This window comes from Lycium ferocissimum, chromosome 2, assembly GCF_029784015.1.
Source record: "Lycium ferocissimum isolate CSIRO_LF1 chromosome 2, AGI_CSIRO_Lferr_CH_V1, whole genome shotgun sequence".
Lineage (NCBI taxonomy): Eukaryota > Viridiplantae > Streptophyta > Magnoliopsida > Solanales > Solanaceae > Lycium > Lycium ferocissimum.
In genome coordinates this window covers 28797182-28817027 of record NC_081343.1, presented here as the reverse complement: position 1 = coordinate 28817027, position 19846 = coordinate 28797182, and positions in this window count along the sequence as shown.

Here is a 19846-nt window from a genome sequence, read left to right as displayed (position 1 = left end):
CTTAAGATATAACCTTGCATAATCTTTTGCTGAATATATGGTTCTGACTAGAAGAAAATGGGCCGATTTCGTGAGTCTGTCCACGATCACCCATATGGAGTCATACTTGCTTCGGGAACGAGGCAACCCTACAATAAAATTCATGTTGATCATTTCCCATTTCCAAATCGGGATTTCCATGGCTTGTAACAATCCTTCTGGCTTTTGATGCTCAATTTTCACTTATTGGCAATTTGGACATTGAGCTACAAATTCTGCTATATCTTTTTTCATTCCATCCCACCAATACATTAATTTGAGATCGTGATACATCTTTTTCGCTCCTGGGTGAATGGAATACCGAGAGTAATGAGCTTCTTCTAGAATCCGATGACGTAATCCCGCAATATTTAGAACACATAGCATGTCTTGGTATCTAAGAACTCCATCTGTAGAAACTTCAAATAGAGACTTCTCTTTCTCCTGAAGGGTATCTCTATAGTAGCTCAACTGGGGATCTTCATATTGGCACTCTCTCACCTCCATATCTAAGGATGAAACAGTTGGGTTGTTAATACCGATTCCTGTATTGCCTGAATCAATTAAACGAGCTCTGAGGCTGGCTAGCTGGTGGAGCTCACGAATTAATTCTTTCTTCTCCGGGGGGACACCACATAAACTATCCATTGATTTGCGGCTAAGTGCATCAGCTACTACATTCGCCTTCCCAGAATGATATAAGATACTCACATCATAATCCTTCAGCAGTTCTAACCATCGCCTCTGCCGTAGATTTAACTCTTTCTGCTTGAAAATATATTGGAGACTCTTGTGGTCTGTATAAATGTCAACATGAACGCCATACAAATAATGTCTCCACATTTTTAACGCATGAATAACCGCGGCTAATTCAAGATCATGGGTCGGGTAGTTCCTTTAATGTTTCCGTAGCTGCCTTGAAGTATAGACAATGACTTTACCGTGCTGCATCATCACACAGCCTAACCCAACACTAGAGGCATCACAATACACAACATAACCATCGGCCCATACGGGAGTGTCGGAGGCTATGATTTGAAGTTAATTTGTCCTTGATTCCGAAAGCTGCGTTCACTGACATCAGTCCATTGAAATTTTCTTTGACTTTTGAGTTAGCTTCGTCAACGGTGCTGAGATAGAGGAAAATCCTTCCACAAATCTTCTATAGTAGCCTGCCAATCCCAGAAAACTACGAACTTCTGTGGGTGTTGCAAGCCTTAGGCAAGTCTTCACAGCCTTAATTTCTGAGTATCAACTCAGATGCCGTCAGCTGAAATGATATGGCCCAGAAAAGTCATAGAATTTAGCCAAAACTCTCATTTTGAGAACTTTGCATACAACTCTCGAGCCCGAAGAATTCCAAGGACAATGTGTAAATGTTCTGCATGCTCTGTTTCTATCCGAGAGTATACCAGAATATCATCAATGAACACAATCACGAACAAATCTGAGAGAGGCCTGAATGCATTATTCATCAAATTCATAAACACCGCTGGAGCATTAGTTAAACCAAATGACATCACCCGAAATTCATAATGGCCATATCTCGTGCTGAAAGTTGTTTTGGGAATATCTTCTTCTCTAACTCTCACTTGATGATACCCTGACCTCAGATCAATTTTGGAAAACCACTTGGCACCCGGTAATTGATCAAACAAATCATCGATTCTCGGGAGGGGATATTTATTCTTAATCGACACCTTGTTCAGCTGCCTATAGTCAATGCACATTCGCAAAGAACCATTTTTTTTCTCACAAATAAAGCAGGTGCTCACCATGGCGATGAACTGGGTCTAATGAATCCCTTCTCAAGCAAATCTTTCAATTGAGCCTTTAGCTCTTTCAATTATGTAGGAGCCATTCTATAGGGAGGAATAGATATAGGCTTGGTGTCCGGCAACACATCAATAACAAAGTCAATTTCTCTTTCTGGAGGAAGGCCTGAAAGTTCATCTGGAAATACATCCAAAAATTCATTCACTACCGGGATGGATTGAAAAGTCGGTGGCTTTGCTTCGGTGTCATGAACTCGGACTAAGTGATAAATATAGCCTTTAGCTATCATCTTCCTTGCCTTAAGGTAGGAAATAAATCTACCTCTGGGAGACGCTGTATTACCTTTCCATTCAAGTACGGGTTCTCACAGGAATTGGAATCGAACTACTTTCGTTCTACAATCCACATTATCATAACAAGAGGCCAACTAATCTATGACCATAATCACATCAAAATCTAACATTTCTAGTTCAATCAAATCAGCTGTAGTCTAGCGATCACACACCACAATCACACAATTTTTATACACCTGCCTTGCTATTCTTTGGATCACCAACCGGAGTACATACCTCGAAAGGTTTAATTGGCTCGGGTTTCACCCCAATACGACCAGTAATATAGGGAGTGATATAAGACAACGTATAACCCGGATCAATCAATGCATAAACATCATGAGAGAATATGGATAGAATACCTGTAACCACATCCGGGGAGGACTCAAGATCCTGTCGTCCGGCTAAACCATAGATACGGGGCTGGGTGCCACCTGAACTGGATGCTCCTTCTCTGCCCCTACCGCGGCCTGCTGGAATCTGGGGAGTCTGCCCTATCAAACGCACGGACGAAGAAGAACTAGTTGTTGATCCTGTGGGCTGAGCCCCAACTCTACCACTCATCGATGGATAATCTCGCATCATATGCCCAACCTGACCACAGGCATAGCAAGCATCTGAACCTCGGCGACACTGACCGAAATGTAATCTACCGTACTGGCTATATCGCGGCACTGGTGGTCTCCGCTGGCTAGGATCACCTCCAAACTGAGGACTTGAAACTCTCGAACTTTAACCCGGACCAAAATGAATAGGGCGATCAAATCGTCTGCCATCAAACCGAGGAGGTGCACTCGTCGCGGACTGGCCCGAATATCTGGAATACTGTTGCCGCTGACCCCCTCTATACTCACTACTAGCACCGACAGATCTGGCCCTTTTGCTCTGTCCTCTATCAATGTGACACTCACCCCTCTGTGGTTGTTGTTGCTCCTCTAAATTATGGGCGAGGGCCTAAATGCGAGAAATATCCATCCCCTCCTACAATGAAGCTGTCAAGCAATCTTTGAACAAATGTGGCCCTAAACTAGTCACAAATCTATGTACCCTATCTCTCATATCAGCCACCATAGTCGGAGCATACCTAGCCAATGAATTAAAGTGAAGGCTATACTCCCGGGCACTCATGTTCCTTTGCTTAAGATTCAAGAATTTATCAGCTCTGGCCCGATGAACCTCGGGTGGCAAATGGTTGCGGATAAAGGCATCTACGAATTCTTACCAAACTGGGGGAGGTGCATTTTCCTTTCTTGAAGATATCCAGTTATTATACCAAAGGACTGCCACATCCCGGAGTCTATAAGATGTCAACTCCACAGAGTCAGTAACTGAGGCATGAATAATTCTCAACGTCTTCAGCATCTCATCAATAAAGCCTTGCGGGTCTTCATCCGGCTTTGACCGAAAAAGTCTGAAAGGATTTAAACTCGTAAAATCACGGGCTCTAGCACTAGTCGCCACGTCACCGGACCCGTACTCTGCGCGGCGAGCACAGGCGGCATCTAGCTGTGTCAATAACTAAATAACTTCGGTCATTTATTGACCCGAAGCACCTGGTGGAAGAACTAGAGGCATAGGAGCCTGAGCTAAAGCCCCCTCTTGTTCTTCTAGAATAGGCGGAGTGCGAGAGGTATTGGATGGAGCCTCATCATGAGATTCACCCTCTTCTATATTTGTTGGTGGCTCCATTTCCATTTTCCGTGCTATAGTAGCCTTGCCCTTCTGGGCGGCTGTGGCTTTTCTCTTTACCGGCATTCTTTGAAATCATAACGCACAATTAGGGGGGAGAAAATATTATTACATGGCTCTATGGCACTAGCTAATAAGAAGAAGAATGGTCATTTTTTCCTAAATGCCCCGCAGCCCCTTGTTTATAAGTGTGGCGCGCTTCACACCCATAAACGAGACTTTCTTTGGACACGGCTCGTAGACACACCCCAGGATGAAACTGCTCTGATACCACTTATGTCACAACCCGACCAGGGGGCCATGACGGGTACTCGGAGCTGACTACCGAGCACCACTCATTATGTCAATCATCATACTAATCCTGGACATATATAATCTCTAAGACAACATATGCATGTATATATATATATATATATATATATATATATATATATATGTAGGCCCTCACGGCTGCAAAACGATATACAAATGCATAATGTAGTCATCATGGGACACCTACTACCCACACATACGAATCTACGAGCCTCTACTAGAGTACTGTGACATAAGGACGGGACAGGACCCCGTCATGCCCATATATGTACACAAAAGAATACATTATAACTGGCACCTCCAGAATAATGGGGTGCTCTTGTGTTTCTGCTAAGTAGCTCCTAGGAATCTGGGCCACCTCCCTGTCTACCTGTGGGCATGAACACAGCGTCCAAAAAGAAAGGACGTCAGTACGAACATTGTACTGAGTATGTAAGGCATGAACAATAATGACATATCGAAGAAATAAGGGAACATCAAATAAGGAAACAACCTGTACTGAGGATCACTTAAAACAGAACAATGCATGCTAACTTACATCATAACATCATCATATCAAGTATGCATATATAAGCTGCCCGACCATATAGGTACGGTGTGATCATTATTAGCTCGCGTCCAGGCCTCTCGCGTCTGGGGTAACCATCTCATGCCGCCCACTAGTGGTGCTGCCCGTGCCATATATGCACGATGTAATCATCTATAAGCCGCCCGCCTTAGCGGTACTGCCCGGCCATATAGGCGCGGTGTAATCTTACATCGTATACTTATCATAAAGCATGCATAAAAACTCAAGGATAAGTTATAACTCTATCGGGGTGACGTAAGGTCGAGAACCCCCAATTCCATTATGGAGTAGTCATAATCATCCTGCCTCACCTTGAAGGAACTAGCTTTATAAGGTGAGTGTAACAACAATGAATATCGTCAAGGAATCATAAACTTCATAAGAATATCATCTCATAGGCTTTGGAGTCTTTAGACATAGACTCATCATCATCATTATCGTATTCATAACGTGTCTTATCTTTATCTCATGAGAAGCTCTTTATAAACATAGACTCATAGTTTTCGGAATGTAAGAAAGTAATGGAAAGATAAAGGGAATCATGTCATAGGAATCATGCCTTAGAAAGGAAGGTATGAGCCTCACATACCTTGATATAGCTCTAACTAATTAATTTAAGCGCTTTCCTCCAATGTTCATAATTCTACCTTCAAGAGAATTCGTACTAGAATTCGATAATCGGAAACATACTTAAGCTTAAGCTAAAGCTAACGAAAATTGGACAGCATCTCCTTTGTTTCTACAACTTTCTCCATATAATATAACAACTCCCAAACATCAATAACAATATTCATAATATCATAATCATTAACTCCAACAGGTTCGACACTATTCAATCTCAAAATGCCCTCCCAAGGTCATCCATAACCATGGCCGTAATACAACACCACATTCATCCTTATATAATGCTTCTCCAATATTTTTAATACCATTTGTAACAAGATTCTACTCATAACATCTCAAGAACCATGGTTCATGTCAATTATTGTTCAAGAATATCATTATCTCACATTTGAGTTCCATATTCTACTTTCTTCCATAATCTAAGTCTTTCAACCATTCAATATTCTAAATAACATGAAATGATCATAAAACACACCTTTGATTATGTAGGAATGAGTCTTAGATGGAAATGCTTCACTTGAAGAAAACCCTAGTTCCTCTTCCAAAGAAATTCTTGACTCCTAGCAACCCCAAAGAGCTTCCTTGCACTTGATTTCCTTGGTTTGATGAAGTTGATCTTTGATTTGCCTTGAATTTATGTTGATGAAATATGTAGAACCTTCTAGAGGTCTTGAGAGAAGTGGAGAAGTTGGGAAATGAGAAATTAGAAGTGGGATCACATTTTTATACTTGAAACTTATTCAGCACGTCGGGACTTATACGGACACTTATACGGTCCGTATAACATTATACGGTCCGTATAAGTGACCGTATTTCACCATCAGAGAAATCATCTTTTTTGTTGGGTTGTACGGACCCTTATACAGACCGTATAAAGTTATACGGACCGTATAAGTGGTCGTATAGCTCCACTTTTCTGGAATTATTTCCATCGTTTTGTTTGATCTCCAATCCTTGTGGAACCGTCTTAACACTTGTTTAACACTTTCCTCAAAACATCATTTGATCAACATTAGCTGGGTACTTGGCAGACCCTTTTTCAAAACACGACTTATACTTAACATCCTTTAACGAACTTTCTTTTCTTGCCTCAAACGTCTTGGGAATCTTAATGGGAACCGTTAAGTAACCTTTCTTACTTGTAGGAACATTGAATACTTCTCACCCTGCGTTAGTCTATCTACCATACAATGACATGAATTTTTCGAGGTGTAACAGCTATACTGTCATGACTCAATTCGTTAATCATGATGGTACCTACACTGTCCTCCTAGATAAGCGAACCATTCCCAAATCATTGTAGTCATTTAAAACAGTTACACGGAAATAAATAATAATTAAGCTAACAAATTCAAATTATACAAATGATAAGTGCGAAAGTAATAATAACCCGAAAGCGTGGTATGGACTACTACAAGAGCCACGATTACATAGATACAAGTCAGATAGAAAGTAAATACAAATCTCAAAGATCAATATTGTCTCAGGAATGTAAAGAAGACAAATAATTACAAGGAAGAGTCTCCGGGTTGCCGATCTAGTCCAAAAGCTCACCTTGGAATCTCTGTCGCGTAGACTCGAATCACCCTTGTCGACAGGAACTGGAACTAGTAACAACCTCTGTACTCAAAAGAAGAGTACAACAAGAGTAGCATTAGTACAAATAACACGTACTGAATAAGCATCATAGGCCGACTAAGATTAGTTCACGCATACAAGCTTAAAATCAACAAGATAAGTAGATAGGCACGTAATACTCAATCCAAGGTCACAAAATATCCCATAACTGAATCACAATCTAAGAGGAAACTTCTAAACCACAAGTTTGTCTTATCACAGTAATCTCAATCGATAATCACAACCCAAGTTCTGAACTAGTTAGCGTCATTACCCAGCGATCTAACCCAATCTATAATCCTTTCCATGCCACCATAATAATACGAACCGACCCTACCAAATCAGAAATAAAGAGTTGTATGATAAGGCATGATAATATGTAATAATGTGCAATGCAATGCACTGGCCAAATACCTCAAACTTGTACACAGATGCTAATGGTATTGTTTGCCCAGTAGTCATGACTAGTAGGGGACGGATAGTGTCTACGTACCACTCGCTTCGGAACTGACCTCAGATCGCGAGCCCATGACAAGGTCACATCCTCACCCCCTATTTCATATATATATTTGACTGAGATGGTTTGTATGATTCATTCCATTGTTGAGTGGATTTATCTAAGTCCTGATATGGCTTATGGCATTGTGACCTGCATCTTCAGTGGCATCTGATTTCATTGATTGATCATGCTTACTTTTGTATATGTATATATATATATATAAACATCAACTCAAAAGTAAGCATGATCAATCAATGAAATCGATGCCACCGAAGCTGTGTCACAATGCCATAAGCCATATCAGGACTTAGATAAATCCACTCAACAATGGAATGAATCATACAAACCATCTCAGTCAACATAAAGAGTCTATGTCACCTCTTTCTTCCAAGTATCGCAAGCTGTCACGACCCAATCTATGTTAAGTCATGCAGGCACCTACCTTTCTCACCTCGGTAGGCAAGCCCTCAACCCAACAATAATGAAAACATAAATAAATAATTAAATAATACGAAAGAGATAAAATCACGTAAGTCTGACAATAATAATATAGAAAAACTACGGAAATAAGGAAAATACACCCCAGAGTCTGGTCTAATCCATACAAAAGCACCTAACTAGAATATACAATTCTGCAATACCAATATTACATCGAGTCTGAATATCTCTCAGGATGAAAAAAGAATAAATAAAGAAGAATCTTCAAGGCAACGAACGTCTCGTGCTCACCCTGTAAACTCTAAGCAACTCTCGGAGCGACTATCAGCCGCGAGAAATAGACGTAAATCCAACCTAGAATTCTGCATTCATAAAAGAATGCAAGCAAGTGCAGATCAGTAGAACACCACAATACTGGTAGGTATCATGAGCTGACTAAGTTTAGCTAACACAATCCAGACAATAAGGTAAGATAAGCAGATAAATCAACAAGTATAAGTCAAACACAAGCCAAAACCAAGTAGACGTCATCACCTAGGTTGTAGCATCTAAACCCAAGTGTGCCAAGTCTCAATATATCCAATCCGAATCCAAATAACACAAGTAAATCACCAGATCATCACAATATAAGCCATAGTGCAATGCAATGCAATAATGTATGAAATGCAATGCAATGCTGTGTACACATGTACTCCGGACGGAAGTATCGACTTCTCGATAGCACAACCCATGAGAGACTCGTGATGTCCATGCACTATTCATTCAGGATCTTTGCCCACGAAGGATCTTTATCAAATATTATCATATAATATCACATCACTCGGAACCATTTCCCATCGGGCATTTAAAACATTTTCTCTTATAGATACCATAAGTCTTTCATTAATTAGTTCCAAACTATTTCCATCATGTATGAATGTATGAATGCATAAATGCTAAATCAATGCAATAAATGCCAATGAATATGGTATGGAAGTCACAACACTATAAGCCCTATCAAGTATTATATAATTAACTTAACAGTAAGCATGATCTCGTAATCAACAGTTAGATTAATATCACAAGTACCAAGCATGGGTACGGCAACAATATCATGAAAAGACTACACAAGCCATAAATAACCCTATCCTCGTATCAAACGTCAACAAGATACTTCAATATCATAAAGAGATATAACAATAGTCTCCAATATCTACTATCACCACGTGGCATCACACCAATCAACAATAGAACAAACCACGTCACAACACAACGGGGTGGCTAGCCCTAATCACACAACAGGGCCTAACCTATGACAATTTCCAACCCAACTTTATACCCGAAGGCTTATATACTTTCTCCGATAATATCATCTAAATATATGCTTTGCTAAACGAAGTCTCACCATAGGGTAAACTGTAAGCTACCTAGAAGGACGAACAGCAATAACACCAACAATCACTCCTTAGCCTTTATTTTCCGCTGAGCCTCGAGATCAAGAAAGTCTAGGCATATGTGAATCATGGAAATAGAATGAAGAAGAACATCAAAACCAACCCTACTTCTATCAAGACCCAAATCTCCAACCTATGGAATAGGGTTTATGAACTAGAAGGGTGAAACTAGGGATCTAAAGGTCCCAATATTAAATTAAACCTCTCGGTCATAAATTCCCATCATTAGCAAGCTAGAATAATCAACAAATCACTCTAATTCGGGTTCTAGGTAAAACCCCCAAATTTGGGTATAAACCCTAACTTTCAATTCCACAAGTTAGCCTCTAATTAGGAAGAAGTTATTAAATAAGGTTCTAATCAACAATTGAATGCTTAAAGAAGATAACCTAATCCTCAAATCATGATTAAGGAGTCTAGAAGTAACATTCATTAAACCCACTTTTAATCTTCCATTACCGAAAGAACATTCAAGGAAAGGGATTCTAAGATAATTAGGGATAATGGAATAACAAAGAGATTAGGACTCACCACCAAGAATCTTCTCCAAGAATCCTCTAGAATTTCTCCCAAAAGCTCAATTTCCAGAATAGTAATAAATGAGAGACTAAGGGCTTTTAATACACACTTAATAAAATAACAAACCCGATACTGATACGGTGGCATCGGGACAGCATCCCCGTCTTTGTCCCGACAACCTTTCAGACCGTCGAGACAGTCGACTGCAATTATACAAGGTCGCCCCAGCGGCCCATCCCACCGCTATGGAGGTGCCACTAGGACGGTAATGGTACCGCCATGGTGGACAACAGAACAAAATTTCCCAAAATAAACACAATCTTAAACAGAAATCCCGACTATTACCCGAGGCTATCTGGTCACAAAACACATACACAGAAACACATAAAAATGCGCTACGAATGCACTCGTGGCCTCAGAATTCCCAACGGAGCCTTGTTAACCAAGTCAACCCCTGATACCTCAATTCTAACTTTACAACCCAAGTCCCAAAATGCACCCGAGTGCATTGGGAACCAAAACAGATATGCACACAAGTTCTAAAAGACCATTCGGACCTTTCGAAGTTGACGGGTTTTTGAAAAAGGTTCGTTTACCCAAAAGTCAACTTTGAGTCAAATCTTTTTCGCTTTAAACCAATTTTTCCCAAAAGTCTCCTAAAATCAACCCTGCGCACCTCAGAAAGCATGCCAACGGTGTTCGCAAGTCTAAAGTACCAAAAAGACTATAATGACCAATCAGATTGTTGCATCAGATACCAATTGAACCATCACTCGTCCTCGAGCGAAGATGGGAAAAGAACAGAGAAGTACCTAAATCAACAAACAACTGGGGATATCGGCTACGCATATCGGATTCAGTCTCCCAAGTAGCCTCATCAACAGGATGATGCTTCCATTGCACCTTCACAGAAGCAAACTCCTTGGACCTCAACATCCGAATCTTCCTATCCATGATCACGATAGGCTCCTCTTCATAGGTCAAGTTCTCATCAAGCAATATCGAGTCCCAACGAACAATGTAAGTACCATCGGCATGGTACTTCTTCAGCATAGAAACATGAAAAATCGGATGAACTCCTGCCAAGCCCGGCGGTAAGGTTAACTCATAAGCAACATCGCCCACACGGGTAAAAATCTCAAATGGGCCAATATACCTCAGACTCAACTTCACTCTCTTCCCAAACCTCATAACACCATTAATGGGTGAAATCTTCAATAGATACTAGTCACCAACAGCAAACTCTAGATCCCGGACCTTCCGGTCTGCATACATCTTCTGTTGACTCTGAGCTGCCAAAAGCGTGGCCTGAATCACCCTGACTCTCTCAAGAGACTCTCTTAATAGATCCGTACCCCAAGGTCGAACCTCAAACCCATTAAACCAGCCAACCAGAGATCTATATCTCGTACCATATAAAGCCTTAAAAGGCGCCATGCCAATACTCGAATAAAACTGTTGTTGTATGCAAACTCTGCCAATGGCAAGTGCTAATCCCAATGATCATCAAAATCGATAACACTAGCTCTCAACATATTCTCGAGCACCTGAATGGTCCACTCGGACTGCCCACCGATCTGGGGGTGGAAAGCTGTATTAAGATCCAATTAGGTACCCAACTCCTTATGCAAAGCCCTCCAGAAACGAGAAGTGAAGATAGTACCCCAATTAAATACGATAGAAATTGGGACCCCATGCAATCTCATAATATCCCCAATGTACAACTTGGCTAACTTCTCCGCGATATAGGAAAGCTGAACAGGAATGAAATGAACAGACTTAGTCAGCCGATCAACTATCACCCAAGTAGATTCAAACTTGCTCTGGATCTTCGGAAGACCCACAACAAAATCCATGTATCCCACTTCCACTCGGGAATGGGCATCCTCTGAAGTACACCACCAGGTCACTGGTGCTCATACTTAACTTGTTGACAATTCCCATACTTAGCCACGAAATCAACTATATCTCTCTTCATCTGACGCCACCAATAGGGCTGCCTCAAGGCCATCCAGACCTCTCGGAATCGATGGATTTTCCCAACGGACTTGTGGCCTTGAAATTCCCAATGGAGGCCTCGTTGACCAAATCAACCCCCAATACCTCAATTCTAACTTCCCAACCAAAGTCCCAAAATGCACCCGGGTGCATTAGGAACCGAACCAAATATGCACACAAGTTCTAAAAGACCATCCGAACCTCTCAGAATCTATGAATTTTCAAAAAGGGTCCGTTTATCGAAAACTCAACTTTGAGTCAATTTTTTTTTTTTGCTTTAAGCCATTTTTTCCCAAAATCAATCCCGAACACCTCGAAAAGCGTGCTAACGGTCTCCTCGGGTCAAAAGTGCTAAAAAAACTATAACGACTAATCGGGTCGTTACACAAGCACACCTCATAACTAATATATATATATATATATATATATATATATATATATATATATATATATATATATATATGAAGATGGGCCACATCCTCACCCCCGTCGTACGTGCCTTTTAAACATATATTGTATGCAAGAATGAGTATTCAAATATGGTTCAAGTCTAGAACCTTGAGATGAAACATCAACTCAAAAGTAAGCATGATCAATCAATGAAATCAAATGCCAATGAAGATGCAGGTCACAATGCCATAAGCCATATCTACTTAGATAAATCCACTCAACAATGGAATGAATCATACAAACCATCTCAGTCAACATAAAGAGTCTATGTCACCTCTTTCTTCCAAGTATCGCAAGCACACCTCATAACTAAGTCTTGTGTCACTAAAGTGTTCCATTTCCTTTCATAGTTGCCACAAATCTTCCATCAATCATTTTCGGACCATTTCCATCATGTACGAATGTATGAATGTAGGAAGGAGGAATTAGTGTAATAAATGTAAATGAATATGCCATAAAGATCACAACCACAATAAGTTGTATCAAATCTTGCATAACTTCATTACCATCAGCAATTCATAATCAAGATCTCATTCGTGCCCTATCACAATAGCACATCCAATTCAAGCTTCATCTCATTAGCTGATCACAATATGAATCTCATATTTCCAATTCAACAGTCAATATGAAACATGATCAGCAAATAAAATCAAGGTCAATGAATACAAGGCACCACGCCACAAGTCATAACAAGACTCAGATAATTCACTCAACAACAGCAAGTATATAACCATCTCAATCAACAAGAAGAGTATATATTGACTCCTTTCTTCTCATATCACAGCAAATACACCTCAGGATCAGTATATAAAGTAATGGTGACAAGTCCACATAGTCAGAAATGGTACCAACCTAGTAAAATACAACTAAACACCATGCCTAAAGATCTAATCATTTTATCTTTCATCAATTCTACCCAATATATACGTTTTACTAATCAAAGTCTAACTAAAGTAAGTCGTAACCTACCTTGAATGCAGAACAGGAGCCGCGAACCACTTCATGTGAGGTTTCCCCTTTCCTAATGCCTCGAAACGCTTAAAGTCTAGCAATATAATGCTAAGTAAGCAATAGACCATCTACTCAGAATAAGAACAACAATTGGGGAAGAAGAACCAATTACTTCTAACCTTCTCTACTGGTGAAACCATTGTTCTAATGGTGAATTTATCATAACCTCAATCCCAACAACCATAATCCTCTAATTGTCACGACCCAGCCCGCCATGACTGTCACCCAACTAAATCCTAATAGGCGAACCAACACACAAGATCTCTATTCATTCAAGTCTGATTTTATATTAAACAGGTCAACAATTATACTCATTTACGCATTAAATAAACTAGGTAAGTCATGCCATAAAATACTAAAACAAGTGCGGAAGTCTAACTATTAAAAATTTCCCAAAATCCAAAAGTCATCGTACAGGACTCTAAGCCAAAACACGTCTAAGAACTGAAATCTGCCTAATAAATATCCATAATGTCCAGAATAAGAAAAGACATCATAAGTAGAAGATCCTCGGGCGGCCTGGCATGAGAAGAAGCTCACCCTAAAATCGCCGAATTATCCTCCACGCTAGATGTGAGGACGAGTAGCGGTCTCTATATCAAAATCGCAATCAAAGAAAGCGAAGAAGTAGTATCAGTACAAACACTATGTACCGGTAAGCATCATAGGCCGACTAAGATTAGTATCATGCATATCGTATGAAATCAATAAAATAAACAAGTTAGTCGATCATACACGAATATCAATGCATCACAATAACTCAACCACAGACAATCACAACAAGTCAACCACGGAAAATCACAATAAATCACCAAATTGTCAAGAATCACAAACACGCTAAACACAACGGAGATAAAAGTACACTATACCCCTCTCACTGTACACATATGCTATCTGATCTCATAGCTCAGTAGTCATGACCTGCAGGGGACCTATGGTGTCCATGTACCACTCGTTTCGCAACACTCCTCGGACCCGAGCACAACCTCCGCTCCAGAACGAACCTCGGACACGGGATATAACAACAAACCTCTCATTTTCGAAACTAACCTCGGACCACGAGCCCATAAGCTAGGCCACATATGTGCCTTGTCATACCTTTTACAGAACAGTGTTTCTTACTTTCTCAATAACCATACATACAAAAAGACACCCTACGAATCCACCCACGACCTCGGAATTCCCAATGGAGTCCTAAATTCCCATAACGACTGGAAGGGTCATTACACCAGATACCACCGTTCATCCCCGAATGGACAAGGATGAGAATCTAGGGAGGAGTTACCTGATTTGGCGAAAAGCTGAGGGTATTTACTTCGCATATCCGCCTTTGTTTCCCAAGTGGATTCTTCCACTGGTCAATTCTTCCACTGAACTTTTACAGAGGCTATTTCCTTAGACCTCAACTTACGGACAACCCTGTCTAAGATAGCGATGGGCTCTTCCTCATATGTCAGATTTTCATCTAAAAACACCGAATCCCAACGAATGATATATGAACCATCACCGTGGTACCTCTTCAACATCGAGACATGGAACACCGGATGAACGCCCGATAGCCCCGGAGGTAAAGCCAACTTGTAAGCCACCTCCCCCATACGTTTGAGAATCTCAAACGGTCCAATGAACCTCGGGCTAAGCTTGCCCTTTTTCCCAAACCTCATCACCCCCTTCATGGGTGAGACCTTCAATAGCACTTGATCCCCTTCCTCAAACTCAAGATCTCGGACCTTGCGGTCCGCATACTCTTTCTGCCTATTCTGCGCGGCCAACAGCTTAGCTTGAATCACCTTCACCTTCGCTAGGGATTCTCTCAGAAGATCGATGCCCTAAGGCCTCACCTCAAACGCATCGAACCACCCAATAGGAGGCCTACACCTTCTCCCATACAACGCTTCAAATGGAGCCATATCAATACTCGAGTGATAGATATTATAATAGGCAAATTCGACTAAGGGCAAGGACTATCCCAATGCCCACCGAAATCTATCACGCACGCGTACGCAAGATATCCTCCGAACACGAATAGTCGGCCTCGGATCGCCCGTCGGTCTGAGGATGGAAGGCGATGCTAAGATCTAACCTCGTACCCAACTCCTCATGCAAACACTTCCAAAACCTAGATGTGAACGTGGTACCCCTATCGGACACGATGGAGGTAGGAACCTCGTGGAGTCTAAGTATCTCCCGAATGTAAACCTTAGCTAACTTCTCTGCATCATAAGTTATCTTCACTGGAATAAAGTGGGCAGGCTTAGTCAGCTTATCAACAATAACCCAGATGGAGTCAAACTTCCCCGTACGCCTTCAGAAGACCCACTACGAAATCCATGGCTATTCTTTCCCACTTCTATTCTGGAATAGGCATTCTCTGCAATGTACACCCAGGTTTCTGATGTTCATACTTCACCTGTTGGCAATTTAAGCCTTTGCGCAATGAACTCCACAATATCTCGCTTTATCCTAGTCCACCAGTAATGTTGCCTCAAATTATGATACATCTTAGTGACACCAGGGTGGATAGAATACCTTGAACTATGAGCCTCTGTCAGAATGGTCTTAATCAAGTCGCCCACATGTGGCACACATACTCGCCCTTTGATTTGCAGCACGCCCTCCTCATCAATCACGGCCTCCTTGGCCTCACCACGAAACACCTTATCTCGTATTTTGCATAGCTTAGCATCTTCGAACTGCTTAGCCTTAATCTGCTCTAAAAATGATGACCGAGCCTCATCACACGCCAACACTTTGCCTATGTTAGAGATATCAAGTCTCATAAAACTGTTAGCCAGAGTCTGCACCTCTCTGGCCAATGGACGCTCAGAAGAAATTAAACGAGCCAGACTCCCCATACTAGCCGACTTCCGGCTCAATGCATCAGCTACCACATTCGCCTTTCCAGAGTGATACAAAATGATGATGTCATAGTCCTTCAAAAGTTCCATCTACCTCCGCTGTCTAGAGTCCAGATCTTTCTGAGTGAACACATGTTGCAAACTACGATGGTCTGTGTACACTTCACAATGGACACCATACAAGTAGTGCCTCCAGATTTTCAATGCAAACACCACCGCTGCCAACTCTAGATCATGAGTAGGATAGTTCTTCTTATGCACCTTCAACTGTCGAGAAGCATAAGCAATCACCTTCTTTTCCTGCATCAAAACAGCACCCAAATCAGAACGTGAAGCATCACAATAAATAATAAAATCCTTGCCCTTAATGGGCAATGCCAGAATCGATGCGGTAGTCAACAATGTTTTGAGCTTTTGAAAGCTCTCCTCACACTCGTCGGACCACTAAAATGGTACCTCCTTCTGAGTCAAAAGGGTCATATGAGAAGCAATAGAAGCAAACCCTTTCACAAACCGACGATAGTAGCTAGCCAGACCCACAAAACTACGGATCTCCGTCACTGATGTGGGCTTAGACCATTCCTTGACTGCCTGAATTTTCTGAGGATCCACCATAATACCCTCCTTCAAAATCACATGCCCCAAGAAAGACACAGAAGACAACCAAAATTCACACTTGGAGAATTTAGCATACAATTCCTTCTCCCGCAACACTCTAAGAGCAATTCTCAAATGTTTCTCATGCTCTTCCTTACTCCTGGAGTATAACAGGATATCATCAATGAACACTATAACGAATGAGTCTAGGTAGGGCTTGAACACACTGTTCATCAAATTCATGAACGCAGCTGGGGCATTTGTAAGCCTAAAAGACATAACCAAGAATTCATAGTGCCCATACCTAGTCCGAAATGCAGTTTTAGAACATCCTCTGCCCGAATCTTCAACTGATGGTACCCTGACCCCAAATCGATCTTAGAGAACACAAAAGCTCCATGTAACTGATCAAATAAGTCATTAATACGGGGAATGGGATACTTGTTTCGAACAGTTACCTTATTCAGTTGTTTGTAATCAATACACATACGCATAGACCCATCCTTTTTCTTAACAAACAACACAGGAGCACCCCACAGAGATGCACTCGGGCGAATAAACCCCTAACTCAGAAGATCTTGCAACTGTTCTTTCAGTTCCCTAAGTTCTGCTGGTGCCATCATATAAGGTGGAATAGAGATAGGACGAGTCCCTGGGTCTAAGTCAATCCTGAAGTCAATATCACGATCTAGTGGCATACCAGGCAAGTTCGCGGGAAACACATCCTCAAACTCGCATACCACTAGAACCGAATCAAGGGATGGAGTATTTGCACTGGTATCACGGATATGTGCCAGATAAGCTAAAGACCCCTTCTCTACCAGCTTCCCAGCACGGACAAAGGATATTACTTTCTTAGGGAAGGGACTAAGGTTACCCTTCCACTCGAGTCTAGGTGCCCCGGGCACGGCTAGTGTAACAGTTTTAGAGTGAAAATCAAGTATAGCATAATGCGGGGACAACCAACTCATACCCAAAATAACATCGAAATCTACCATGTCTAAAATCATCAAATCCACCCAAGTACTATACCCCATAAAAGAAATTACACATGCAGAGTAGACGTTGTCTACTACCACAGAATCCCCAACAGGAGTAGATATAAAAATAGGGATATCAAGAGTATCACGCATCATATCCAGACCCACAGCAAAATAGGTAGATACATAGAAAAAGGTAGAACCCGAATCAAACAAAACAAAAGTCATACGGTCATAAATAGAGATATTACTTGTGATAACTGCATCGGAGGCCTCAGCCTCAAGTCTACCTGGGAAGGCGTACAAATGACCGCGCTCCCCTGTCGCCTGCATACCACTGCGATTACCATTACCAGTCTGAGCCCCGCCCCTACCTGGCTGTTGTTCGCCTCTACCTGCCTGAGAACCACCTTGGTTAAGCTGAGCACCACCCTTACCTGTGGTGTGGCCGCCCCGCCCTGTCGGTGCGCGATCCTTACCCCCTCGATCTGGTTCATATAGAGCTCGGGGAGCCTGATACTGAGTCCCTTGCCCACTCTATCTAAGTCTGGGGAAATATCTCTTAATATGCCCCATCTCAACACACTCGAAGCAAGCGCGGTCCAGTACAGGCCGCTGAACAGATGCCAATGAAGCAGTGTAGCCCCTACGCTGACCGGAGGCCTGATAATTTGCCCTTGATGGGCCCCCAGCTAACACCTGCATCGTTGACTGAACCGGATGCCCTGGATAAACCTGTGAACTCTGACCCCTTGAGAAAGAGTTGCTGAACATCCCACACTTACGGACCTTCTTTTCTACATGCTTCGCCTGACTCTCCTTCCTAATACTCTCAACAGTACGGACGTGCTCCACTACCTCCAGAAATGAAGCCGCAATGGCTACAAGTTGAAGAGCTGATAACTAAAGCCCAGTGTTCAACCCCTTCACAAATCGCCGTATCCTCTGCCCCTCAGTGGGCAGCAACTGAATTGCATATCGGGATAGGGAGTGGAAATGGGACTCATACACAACAACCAACGAGTTCCCCTGATCAATAGTAGCAAACTCATCCTTCCTTCGGTCCCTCAGAGTATGCGGAACGTACTTGTCTAAAAACACAGAGTTAAACTAGACCCAAATCAACGAAGGAGACCCAGCTGGCCTACACTCCACATAAGCCCTCCACCAAAGCTTGGCATCACCCAAGAACTGGAACGTCACAAACTCTACCTTGTACTTATCCACGACCCCCATCTTATGGAGCCGCTCATGACAGTCGATGATGAACTCATATGCGTCCTCTGATTCAGTACTAAACCTGTTAACCGGTTCGAACCGGACCAGACCGGTAACCGGTTAACAAACCAGCCGGTTTTCGGTTTAAAAGCCTAAACCGGCCACCGTTCCGATTTAACTGTTTTCGGTTTACCGGTTAAATAACCGAAATCGGATCGGTCCGGTTCAAAAGTGTCCAACACCTCTTTTTTTTTTTTTTTTTTTTTGTATAGTATATATATATATATTATAGTATTTAATAGTATATTGTAGGTATATTTACATATGTTATATAAGTTTATAAGTAAAGTTTACATATTTTACCGACTAACGACAATATTAAAGCATATACGTATATATATATATATATATATATTAAGTTATATGCTTAAGTTATACTACATATACCTAAAATATACTAAGAATATACTTAGGTTATATAACATATATATATATATATATATATATATATATATATATATATATATATATATATATATATATATATATATATATATATATGTTTAAGTTATATGTATACTATATATACTTATATATTATAACTTAAGTTATTTATATACTTAATATTTTTCTATGTTTATAAATTTGTATTTTATAAGTTAAGTATATTTATATTATAAGTATATTCTTAGTATATTTTAGTTATTTTTCAAGTATATAACTTTCTAGTTTTTAATTTAAGTAGATGTATATTATAAGTATATTCTTGGTATATTTTAGGTATATTCCTAACTTAATATAAGTAAAAATATGAACACAAGTAAATAAAAGAAAGCTTAATGAGCCATATATTTTATTCATTCTTGGATAACATTTATTTGCAAGTTGTAGTTTTTTTTAACTTGCAAA